Here is a 12,769-nt window from a genome sequence, read left to right on the forward strand (position 1 = left end):
CCGGAACCGTGGGAGGTTCCGGCACAGTATCCAGCTGGGGTCCAAGCTTGCTGCGGCCCCCCTCATCAGAATCCATGGGGATCTCCCCCCCCCATGAGCCCAACATCGGGGGTTTCGCCTTGAGGCGCCTCCAGAACTATCTCCCCCTGGCCCGGTATCCTTTGAGACAACACTTCGGTGTCGTCTGCGGGCCGGGGAGTGGAGGCCGTCAGGAGCGAATCGTTGTTCATCACCGACAAACTCAAAGACCCATCCGAAGAGGATAGGTCGATGCAGGCTTTGGACGGACTGCATGAACATATCTTAACATGATTATAAGCCATAAAGCTAAACATAGCAGAAGTATCCTGGAATCCGGATACTTACGACTTCGCCAGGGGCTTGTCCCTGGGTAGCCACTCCTCGTCGTTGTAGGCGGCTGTTGTGCAGTGGTCCGAAGGGAGGGTCCTCCCCTTCTTGGACCCTTCGGCCTCCCCAGATGGGAGGCCTTCCTCTTCTTCTCCCCCTCAGTTTGGGGGAGGGTGTTTTCCTCTTCCTCCTCCTCGTTTTTGTTAGAGGAGTGCGCCTCGGTGTTTTTGGACGACGAGTCCGACACAACCGCGCCGGAGACCTTTCCTGGTCCCCGTGGCCTTCTTCTTGGCCTTCTTCTCCAGCACCTCATAGGGCGCCGGAAACAACATCTCTATCAGGAGATCAGTTGCTGGATCTTCAAGCAACGGAGCTGGACAATCGATCCGCTCTGCTGTCGCTACACAGCCCTATTAAATTAGTATGATGGCTTAGATTCCTCCCACGAACATACTAAGGAAAGGCATATCTTGTAAAACATAGAAAACTTACCAAATTGGCGGGGCACTTGGCGCTGAGCCCGCCATCTTCGGTGACGGGAGGAGGTACCTCGACGGCCTTGAACAACACCTTCCAGACGTCCTTGTGCATCGTCTCGAAGAGCTCTCGCAGCGTATGGTGTTCGGCCGGGTCGAACTCCCACATATTAAATGCCCGCCTTTGACACGGGAGGATCCGGCGGAAGAGCATGACCTGGACCACATTGACAAGCTTGATCTTCTTCCTTATCATATTCTTGATGCAGTTCTGGAGTCCGATCAGCTCCGCCGGCTCACCCCAGGCTAAGCCTTTCCTTTTTCAGGAGGTAAGACGCATGGGGATACCAGATCGGAATTTGGGGGTCGCCGCCCAGTTGGCGTTGTGCGGCTTGGTGATGTAGAACCACCCCGACTGCCACCCCTTCACGGTCTCCACATAGGAGCCTTCGAGCCAGGTGACGTTGGGCATCTTGCCCACCATAGCGCCTCCGCACTCCACTTGTTGGCCAACCACTATCTTCGGCTTCACGTTGAAGATCTTCAGCCACAGGCCGAAGTGTGGCTTGATGCGGAGGAAGGCCTCGCACACGATGATAAACGCCGAGATGTTGATGATGAAGTTAGGGGCCAGATCATGAGAATCTAGCCCGTAGTAAAACATGAGCCCGCGGACAAATGGGTGGAGGGGGAATTCTAGTCCATGGACGAAGTGGGCGAGGAACACAACCCTCTCATGGGGTTCCGGAGTCGGAACGATCTACCCTGCGTTTGGGAGCCGGCGCGCGATGTCTGCGGCCAAGTATCCGGCCTCCCGAAGCTTCGTAATGTCCTCCTTTGTGTTGGAGGAGGCCATCCACTTGCCTCCCACTCCGGACATGTTTGGAATGGCTGTACGGAGAAGGTGAGAACTGGGGCGCTGGAGCTCGAGCGTGCGAGAATGGATGAGCGAAGGAAGAAGAAGGCGTGGGTGAAAGAGGAGAATCCCTATCTCTTTATAAAGGCGATAGGAACTGTGCACCTCCCCACTTGCCCGTTAAAATCGCTTATTCCCCAAGCGCCACGATTGATGGCACAGTTGGGTTACCCATGCCCGTATTGATGAGAATCTCGCGATAAGGGGACACGATCTCTGCTTTAACAAGATGTGTCAAGGAAACCGCTTCGCATTACGTGCAGTAGCTGGTTGTGAAAAACGGTTAGAATAATGACCAGACCGTGGCGTGATGTCATGATATAATAAGTTGTGAGCAGATTAGATTTGTGGAATATTGTGCTCTCTACGATGGTATGTGTAATTTGTTTTGCAGAGCCGGACATGATTCTCGTGTTCAAAATCTTCTATGAAGTATTCGGAGAAGGAACCCGCCTTGCAATGCCGAAGACAATCTGCGCGCCGGACTCATCATCATTGAAGCCTGGTTCAGGGGCTACTGAGGGAGTCCTGGATTAAGGGGTCCTCGGACAGCCGGACTATATAGTTTGGCCGGACTGTTGGACTATGAAGATACAAGATTGAAGACTTCGCCCCGTGTCTGGATGGGACTCTCCTTTGCGTGGAAGGCAAGCTTGGCAATTCAGATATGTAGATCTCCTTCTCTGTAACCGACTCTGTGTAACCCTAGCCCCCTCCGGTGTCTATATAAACCGGAGGGTTTAGTCCGTAGGACAACAACAATCATAACCATAGGCTAGCTTCTAGGGTTTAGCCTCTATGATCTCGTGGTAGATCAACTCTTGTAATACTCATATCATCAAGATCAATCAATCAGGAATTAGGGTATTACCTCCATCAAGAGGGCCCAAACCTGGGTAAACATCGTGTCCCTTGCCTCCTGTTACCATTAGCCTTAGACGCACAGTTTGGGACCCCCTACCCGAGATCCGCCGGTTTTGACACCGACAAGGTACCAGAATTTGTAGCACTAAAAGATTCAAAACTCACTCGGTCAAAGCAGAAGTATGAGTCGACAGTAAAATACAGAAAGACAGAACACTTAAGCAGAAGCGACGGGAACGTCCATCTTGATCCTGGGCAAGGTCTTCCAAGGCTTTGAAGGGACAACTTTGGGCTGCTTGGTGACCTTTACATACGGCTCCGGAGTTGAAGTCCGAATGCGTTTGTTTACTTGTGTGCTTGGAGGTGCTGCCTTGTTGCGCCCACCTGCAGGATCCTGAGACTGCTTGGATCGGCACTCTGTGCAGGGTGGTGAGTCGACGTCTTCTTCGTCGTCTGACTCATCACTCTCTTCCTCATCATCATCGTCGGGAGATTACCAGTCCGCACTCTCTACTCCCTCCTGGGCTTGCCCCCTGTTCGGCATCGAGTACATCTCAGTATAAATCTGCTAGGCAAGAAGTTAAACAAACATCAGTCAGATTCAAAGATGGTTGCAAGTCAGATTGAAAAGACACTCGATAATAAGGATCAGACCTTGTCCGGCTGATTTTCGGCGTCGAATGGGTTGACTCTCCTGGACCCCCTGGGGTTGTCTTTGTTTCCAGTAATGCCCTTCAGCTACTGGGCCACCATCTCATCAGTGACCTCCTCTGGGTGGACCTGAGTGGTGTCATTGGAGCCCGGATACATCCACATCAAATGATCACGAGCTTGGAGTGGCTGGATGCATCGACTGAGAAACACTTCCAGTAAATCCATGCCAGTCACGCCCTCACGGACCAATTGGACTACCCGCTCGACTAGCATGTTCACCTCTACTTTCTCCTCTGCTGACACGATCAATGAAGAAGGTTGCTGGACTCGATCTAGGGTGAAGGAAGGAAGACCGATTGACTGACCGGGAGTCAGAATATCCTGGCAGTAGAACCAGGTCGACTGCCATTCCCTAACCGACTCGGGAAGTGTCATAGGGGGAAAAGTGCTCCTAACCCTCATCTGAATCCCTAAACCCCCGCACATTTGAATCACGTGCGTCCTCTTGTCAGTAGGATTCGCCTTCTTCACAAATTGGGAATGGCAAGTGAAGATGTGTTTGAATAGACCCCAGTGCGGTCTACAACCCAAGAAGTTTTCGCACAAAGAAACAAATGCAGCAAGGTACGTGACAGCGTTGGGAGAAAAATGGCGAAGTTGGGCACTGAAAAAGTTCAGAAATACACAGAAGAAAGGATGCGGAAGCAGAGAGAAACCACTGTCGACATGGGTTGCGAGGAGGACACACTCACCCTCCCGCGGCTGAGGCTCGATCTCCTCCCCCGGCAACCTCCAAGACCCGTTGGTGATCAGGCCCACGGCAGCCAGATCCTCCAGATCCTCTTTACGAAGCGTGGACCGAATTCAGTCCCCTGGATCCAGCCGGGCGGCAACCTGGACCTCGACGACGACCCCCGACTCGTCTTCTTGCCCTTCGCCATCGTTGTCGCCTTCTTCGCGCGCTCCAGGGTCGTTGTCTTGTCCTTGACCATTGCGGCGGACTGTGCGCGGGCGGGGTGGCGGCGTCGAGATTGGAGGTCGACGCAGTGGAGAAGCAGAGGAAGAGGAAGGAGAATGGGGCACACTATGCAAACGCATCGGCCTAGACGCCTTTTATGAGCCTGCTTCCGAGTGGCTGACGCGTGGGCCCGAGCAATCCTATCAAATCTCGCAAAAGTCACATGCCCGATACGTTGCGAAAAAGGTGGCGGAAGAATTGAGGCGCCCGTGTCTATCCGTCCCGTTTACTGTGGCGTGCTCCGTCTCGCGTGCTTCCCCAAAGTTTCGAATCCCGTGAGATCTGGAAACCGTAGTAACTAATCGCGTCATAGATTTTGCACCATATCAACACTCGAAGACTGCCAGTGCAAGTTCACTCGACGACCTCTGAATCGATCAAGGCGACTGAAATGAAGTCGAAGTTTCAATATGATTATCGAATTCAGTAAGAATGCCTACGAAGCATAAGGTCAGAACAGGATCAACTTCAACTCTCTTTTCACTCGGACCTCAATCCATTCGGGGGCTAATGATGATGCCATGGACCTAGGATAGGGTAATAGGCTTGACCTATACGCCCTACCCAAGGTCACTACCCTAGAATCAAGGACATTCAAAGTATAGCAAGAGATACCGACTGAAGTAACCATGGAGTGCAATCCACTCGACCAGTTACCCCACTCGGATACCCCCAATTTCACTCGACCAAGATGAAGTCATTCGACCATACAAGAAACCACTCAGAGTACAGAAGACCTAGAGTCACTCGGGATGGCAACAGTCAGGCGTTCACCCCGTAGTCTTAAAGATCATTAATAGCACTTTATAGCTGGCGTTACCAGTAATGCCCTATCTTAATGTACATTGAACCCTATAACGGGGAACGGCTGGGGTCCTGGCGCACTCTATATAAGCCACCCCCCTCCTCTGGGACAAGGGTTCGCACCCCCTATAACACACACCCATATTCCAGTCGACCGCCTTAGGGCACCGAGACATAGGGCTTTTACCTCCTCTGAGAGGGGCCTAAACTCGTAAACTCGTGTGTGCAATCTCACCGTAGCCAGGGCCTTGCCTCCTCATACGTACCCCCTACTCTTACTGTCGGACTTAGTACCACGACAATAATCTTTGCTAAAAAAACTGGGTGCTACTTAAGCTTATTTATGTAAACAAGAGCAAAAGAGTTCGTAAAAGTTTTTCTTTTTCACTTTCAGTTTATCAACTGAATTGCTTGAGGACAAGCAAAGATTTAAGCTTGGGCGAGTAGATAAGTCTCCGTTGTATCTACTTTTCCTAACACTTTTACTCTTGTTTGGACTCTAATTTGCATGATTTGATTAAAACTAACCCGGACTGACGTTGTTTTCAGCAGAACTAGCATGTTGTTGTTTTTGTGCAGAAATAAAAGTTCTCTGATTGGAACGAAACTTTGTGAGGATTTTTTATATAATAAAAGAGAATTACTGGAGCCAAGAACGACCGGAGGGGGGCACCTAGGTGGGCACAACCCACTAGGGCGCGCCCCCTTCGTGGCGCGCCCAGGTGGGTTGTCCCTACCTGGTGGCCCTGCAGGCCTCGATCCTGATACTATAAATTCCCATTTTCGAAGAAAAAAAACAGGGAGAAAGAATTATCATGTTTCACGAGATGGAGCCGCCGCTGCCTCCTGTTCTTCATCGGGAGGCCAGATCTGGAGTCCGTTTGGGGCTCCGGAGAGGGGGATCTCCGATCTTCGTCATCACCAACCCTTCTCCATCGCTAATTCCGTGATTCTCTACATCGGGAGTGACTAATTCCTTCGTAGGCTCACTGGTCGGTGAGGGCGTTCGATGAGATTCATCATGTAATGGAGTTAGTTTTGTTATGGCTTGATCCCTAGTATCCATTATGTTCCGAGATTGATGTTGCTATGACTTTGCCATGCTTAATGCTTGTCACTTTGGGCCCAGATGCCATGATTTCAGATCTGAACTGTTTATGTTATCACCATTATATCTACGTTCTAGATCTGATCTTGCAAGTTATAGTCACCTACTACGTGTTATGATCCGCAAACCCTGGAGGGACAGAAGTAGGGATACTTTCTAGTGATGACCGTAGTTTGAGGAGTTTATGTATTCACTATGTGTTAATGCTTTGTTCTGGTTCTCTACTAAAAGGAGGCCTTAATATCCCTTAGTTTCCATTTGGACCCCGCTGCCCATGGGAGGGCAGGACAAAAGATGGCATGCAAGTTCTTTCCGTAAGCACGTATGACTATTTATGGAATACATGCCTATTTATGAACTGGAGCTAGTGCCGTATCACCCTAGGTTATGACTGTTATATGATGAATATCATCCGACAAGTGCACGGATCCAATGCCTACGAATTTTCCATATATTGTTCTTGCTAGGTTACTATTGCTACTGCTACTGTCACAACTGCAACACAACCATTGCTAATGTTACTGTTACTGTTACTGTTACTGCTGCTATCAAAACTATTTTACTATTGTGCTACTAATCATATTGTTGTAGATAATTAATCTCCAGGTGTGGTTGAATTGACAACTCAACTCCTAATACTTGCAAAGATTCGTTGGTTGCCCTTGTGTCAAATCTATAAATTTGGGTTGAACAATCTACCCTCAAAAACTGTTGTGATCCCCTATAGTTGTGGGTTATCACACCGGAATTGTGATCCCCTATATTTATGGAATCCATAGCACCAAAGAGGAAACTGCATGTTCTACGTCCGATAGCGCCTGCCTGCCTTGGTCTTCATGGCTTGCGTCATCAGAGCCTCATGAGGCTAGGTACCTGCATAGAAATCTCCGCTCCTTGGGGGGGTGGCGCCGGAGGAGGCCGCTCCCTTGGGGGGTCTTGGTGTCGTCCGCCTCGTGAGGGTTGTCCCCTCGCGAGGGTTTTGTCTTGATGGTCTTGAAGGTGGGCCATACCAGGCCGACGAAGAAGCCACACCATGGGCCACAGGCAGGCAAGTCTGGGTACCCTGGTTCCCAGAACACTGACAGTAGCCCCTGGGCCCAAGGTATGCTCGAGCTTGGCTTCGAGGCGAAGCCAAAGGGCCGAAGCACCGCGGGCCCCAATCGCCTGCGGGCCAGGCTGACGTGTGGCACTTGATGGGAAATGGCGTTTCCACTTCCCCACGTCGCCTCGGCAACTGCCCGACTTGACATCTGCCTGGTGCACGCAGCGGGGCCATCATTGCTTAGAATGCAAGAGGCCGACGGTTAGTGTTCCTCCGCCTATAAGAGGGCAAGGGTGGTGAAGCCCCCAGCCCATCTCCATCTTCTCGCTTCTCACTCCTCTTCATCTCCACTGTGCCGCCACCTTGTCTATGCGACTATGGCGCCAACGAGGAGGTTCTCGCCCGAAGAGAAGGGCAAGGCCCCGCGGGAGGATCCAGAGTTGCTCCGGCCGAAGAACAGGCGCGGCCGTCCCCGAAAAACCACAGCGCCCACAACTATCCAACCCTGGTGCGAACGCACTCCACCGGGTGTTCCCATCGGTGCAAGCGTCCGTGCTCAGGGCCCCGTTCACGGGAGCAGCCACAGAAGTCGCGGAGGACAAAGCCGGGATGGAGAGAAGGCGATGGCCGCGCGACTGACTTGCTTGCTAGCCCATGTTAGGGGCACGGCCCGCGAGTTCATGGTGTGGGTGGCGATGCCGCCGCGCACCTAGATCCGACTCCGACAGACCTTTGCGGGGAGATCCCGACGAGGGGGGGGCGTCGAGTTGTGGCTACAGCATGACGGCTTCTGCGGCCAAGCTTCGCCGACGGAGGTCGAGGACACCTCCCCAACAACGTCTTCAAGACTCTATAGGTGTTCTGGGAACGAGGGTACCCATACTTACCTGCCTACGACCCATGGAGTGGCTCCATCAATGGCTTGGTACGGCCTAGCTTCGACATCGACAACCCAAGACCCTCGCGAGGGGCCAAGCCTTGCAAGACAGACGACACCAAGACCTCCAATGGGAGCAGCCTCCTCAAGCTGGCTCCCGAGGAGCAGAGATTTCTATGCAGGGCTCACCTCGTGAGGTTCGAATGACGTGATCCATGACGATCAAGGCCAGGCGGGTGCCAGCGAGTGCAGTGTACGAGTTTCCTCTTTGGTGCAAAGGAGGCAAGCAGCAGGCGCGGAGTCCCGAGGAAGCAGCCAAAGGGTTCCATTCCCATGCAACAAGACCAAGACCACTAGGACGACAGGACAACGGTCATCACCGAGCCCTCCGCGGCGTCACGACCAGAGGCTTTTGCAGACGAAGACCACTTTAGTCAGGATAAGATGTACTAGTTGTCTCCCTTTAAAACTGGCCGTTGTGGGATCCCTTCCCGCCTTCATTTGGGAAGAGGACCAAGGCCACTATAAATAGGACCTAGCCACCACCATGGACGAGGGACGACGGATCAACTTGATTGAATCCATTCCACCCTCACTAGCTCACTTAAGCCCAAGAACACACTGATGTCGCTTGAAGCTACGTCGGGTTTCCCCCCAAAGAGGAAGGGATGATGCAACACATCAGTGGTAGGTATTTCCCTCAGATATGAAACCAAGGTTATCGAACCAGTAGGAGAACCAAGCAACACAACATAAACATCCCCTGCACACAAATAACAACACCTCGCAACCCGACGTTTTAAAGGGGTTGTTAATCCCTTTTGGGGTACGACGCCTCAAGATAGGCAAAGGACGTGAGGTAAATTTGTAGATAGTATAAATAGATCGCGAAACAAATAAATTGCAGAAAGGTATTTTTTGTATTTTTTAGTTTAATAGATCTGAAAATAAACGCAAGAAAAAAGTAGATCGCAAGGCAAATATCTGAGAAAGAAGACTCGGGGGCCGTAGGTTTCACTAGTGGCTTCTCTCGAGAAAAATAGTAAACGATGGGTGAACAAATTACTGTTGGCAATTGATAGAACTTCAAATAATCATGACGATATCCAGGCAATAATCATTACATAGGCATCATGTCCAAGATAAGTAGACCGACTCCTGCCTTCATCTACTACTATTACTCCACACATCGACCGCTATTCAGCATGCATCTAGTGTATTAAGTTCATGGAAAAACGGAGTAATGCAATAAGAACAATGATATGATGTAAACAATATCCGTTTATCTATTACAGAAAGTATGGATCCCATTTTTTATCCTTAGTAGCAACGATACATACGTGTCGGTTCCCTTTCTGTCACTAGGATCAGTAAGATCGAACCCACTACCGGGAACCTCTTCCCGTTGCAAGATAAATAGATCAAGTTGGCCAAACAAAACCCAAATATCCAAGAAGAAATACGAGGCTATAAGAGATCACGCATATAAGAGATCAAAGAACTCAAATAACTTTCATGGATATAAAAAGATATAACTGATCACAAACTCGAAGTTCATCAGATCCCAACAAACACACCGCAAAAAGGACTTACATCATATGGATCTCCAAGAGATCATTGTATTGATAATCAAGAGAGAGAGATAGAGAAAGCCATCTTGCTACTAACTACGGACCCGAAGGTCTACAAAGAACTCCTCATGCATTGATACGTCTCCAACGTATCTATAATTTTTTATTGCTCCATGCTACTTTATCTACTGTTTTAGGCAATATTGGGCTTTATTATCCACTTTTATATTATTTTTGGGACTAACCTATTAACCGGAGGCCCAGCCCAGATTTGCTGTTTTATGCCTATTTCAGTGTTTCGAGGAAAGGGAATATCAGACGGAGTCAAAACGGAACGAAATCAACTGGAGAAGTTATTTTTGGAAGGAAAGCCACCCGATGGACTTGGAGTGCACGTCAGGCGATACGGGAGGTGCTCACGAGGGTGCGCCCCCGGCGCTCCCCCTGCCTCGTGGGGCCCCCGTAGCTCCTCCAACGTACACCCTGCACCCATATATACTCTTGTACCCTAAAACTTATAGAACAGAAGATAGATCGGGAGTTCCGCCGCCGCAAGCCTCTGTAGCCACCAAAAACCTCTTGGGAGCCCGTTCCGGCACCCTGCCGGAGGGGGAACCCATCACCGGTGGCCATCTTCATCATCCCGGCGCTATCCATGACGAGGAGGGAGTAGTTCACCATCGGGGCTGAGGGTATGTACCAGTAGCTATGTGTTTGATCTCTCTCTCTCTTGTGTTCTCTCTCGTGTTCCCTCTATGGCACGATCTTGATGTATCCCGAGCTTTGCTGTTGTAGTTGGATCTTATGATGTTTCTCCCCCTCTACTCTCTTGTGATGAATTGAGTTTCCCCCTTTGAAGTTATCTTATCGGATTGAGTCTTTTATGAGAACACTTGATGTATGTCTTGGTGATCAACTTGCGGGTTTCGTGACATTGGGAACCTATGCATAGGGGTTGGCACACGTTCTTGACTCTCCGGTAGAGACTCTGGGCACTCTTTGAAGTACTTTTATGTTGGTTGGATGAATCTGAGATTGTGTGATGCATATCGTATAATCATGCCCACGGATACTTGAGGTGATAATAGAGTATCTAGGTGACATTAGGGTTTTGGTTGATTTGTGTCTTAAGGTGTTATTCTAGTATGAACTCTATGATGGATTGAGTGGAAAGAATAGCTTTATGTTATTTTACTACGAACTCTTGAATAGATAGAACAGAAAGGATAAGTTTGAGGTGGTTTCGTACCCTACCATAATCTCTACGTTTATTCTCCGCTATTAGTGTCTTTGGAGTGACTCTTTGTTGCATGTTGAGGGCTTGTTATATGATCTATCTATGTTATTATTGTTGAGAGAACTTGCACTTGTGAAAGTATGAACCCTAGGCCTTGTTTCCTATCATTGCAATACCGTCTACGCTCACTTTTATCCCTCGCTACCTTGCTGTTTTTATTATTTCAGATTACAAAAACCTATATCTACTATCTATTTTGCACTTGTATCACCATCTCTTCGCCGAACTAGTGCACCTATACAATTTACCATTGTATTGGGTGTGTTGGGGACACAAGAGACTCTTTGTTATTTTGTTGCAGGGTTGCTTCAGAGAGACCATCTTCATCCTACGCCTCCTACGGATTGATAAACCTTAGGTCATCCACTTGAGGGAAATTTGCTACTGTCCTACAAACCTGTGCACTTGCAGGCCCAACAACGTCTACAAGAAGAAGGTTGTGTAGGAGACATCAAGCTCTTTTCTGGCGCCGTTGCCGGGGAGGTTAGCGCTTGAATGTATATCTTTAGATCTTGCAATCGAATCTTTTTGTTTCTTGTTTTAGCACTAGTTAGTCTATAAAAGAAAATTACAAAAAATGGAGTTAAGTTTGTCTCATACACTTCACCTTTTTAATATCTTTCGTGAGTATGATGGGAAGGAAAATTGTGCTCAAGTGCTAGAAGAAGAATTACATAGAATGCTTGGCATGAAATATGTGAATGATGCGCATGATTGCAATGTTGTTAGTATGAATTCCTTGAATATCCATGATGCTAATTATATGCAAAGCCACAAGCTTGGGGAAGCTATGTTTGATGAAGATGATATTTTTTGTCCCCCAAGTTTTGATGAGCAAATTTACTATGATGAAAGCATGCCTCCTATCTATGATGATTATTGTGATGACACGTATGCTTTAAAGAATAATGATAACCATGAAATTTGTCATCTTGATCTTAATTTTCAATCACATGATAGTTATTTTGTTGAGTTTGCTCCCACTACTATTCATGAGAAGAATTTTGCTTATGTTGAGAGTAGTAAATTTTCTATGCTTGTAGATCATGAAAAGAATGCTTTAGGTGCTGGTTATATTGTTGAATTTATTCATGAGGCTACTAAAAATTATTATGATGGAGGAATATATGCTTGTATTAATTGCAATAATATCAAGTTTCCTCTCTATGTGCTTAAAATCTTGATGCTATGCTTGTTTTACCTTCCTATGCTTGTTGATTATTGTTCCCATAAGTTGTTTGCTCACAAAATACCTATGCATAGGAAGTGGGTTAGACTTAAATGTGCTAGTCATATGCTTCATGATGCTCCCGTTATGTTTCAATTCTTATCTTTTATGTGAGCATCATTGTCATCATCATGCCTAGCTAGAAAGGCATTAAAGAAAAGCGCTTGTTGGGAGACAACCCAATATTTATCCTTACTATTTTTGTGTGTCCACATGATTATGCTACTGTAGTAATCATGTTTTATAGGTTTTGTTTCAATAAAGTTCCAAGTAAGACCTTTAGGATAGCTTCCAGTGATAGTTGTGTTGATCTTGCTGAAAATTAGAAACTTTTGCACCCAGTAAATTAGTTTGTTTAATTCACAGAAACGTGATTCTGATATGATTCTTTTTGCTATGGATTGTTACACGAATTTCTCTTCCTAATTTGTTAGGATTTTAGGAGTTATAGAAGTATACGTTTGATACAGATTACTACAGACTGTTCTGTTTTTGACAGATTCTGTTTTCATTGTGTTGTTTGCTTATTTTGATGAATCTATGAGTGGTATCGGAGTGTATGAACC

This window comes from Triticum dicoccoides, chromosome 4B (genome assembly GCF_002162155.2).
Source record: "Triticum dicoccoides isolate Atlit2015 ecotype Zavitan chromosome 4B, WEW_v2.0, whole genome shotgun sequence".
NCBI lineage: Eukaryota > Viridiplantae > Streptophyta > Magnoliopsida > Poales > Poaceae > Triticum > Triticum dicoccoides.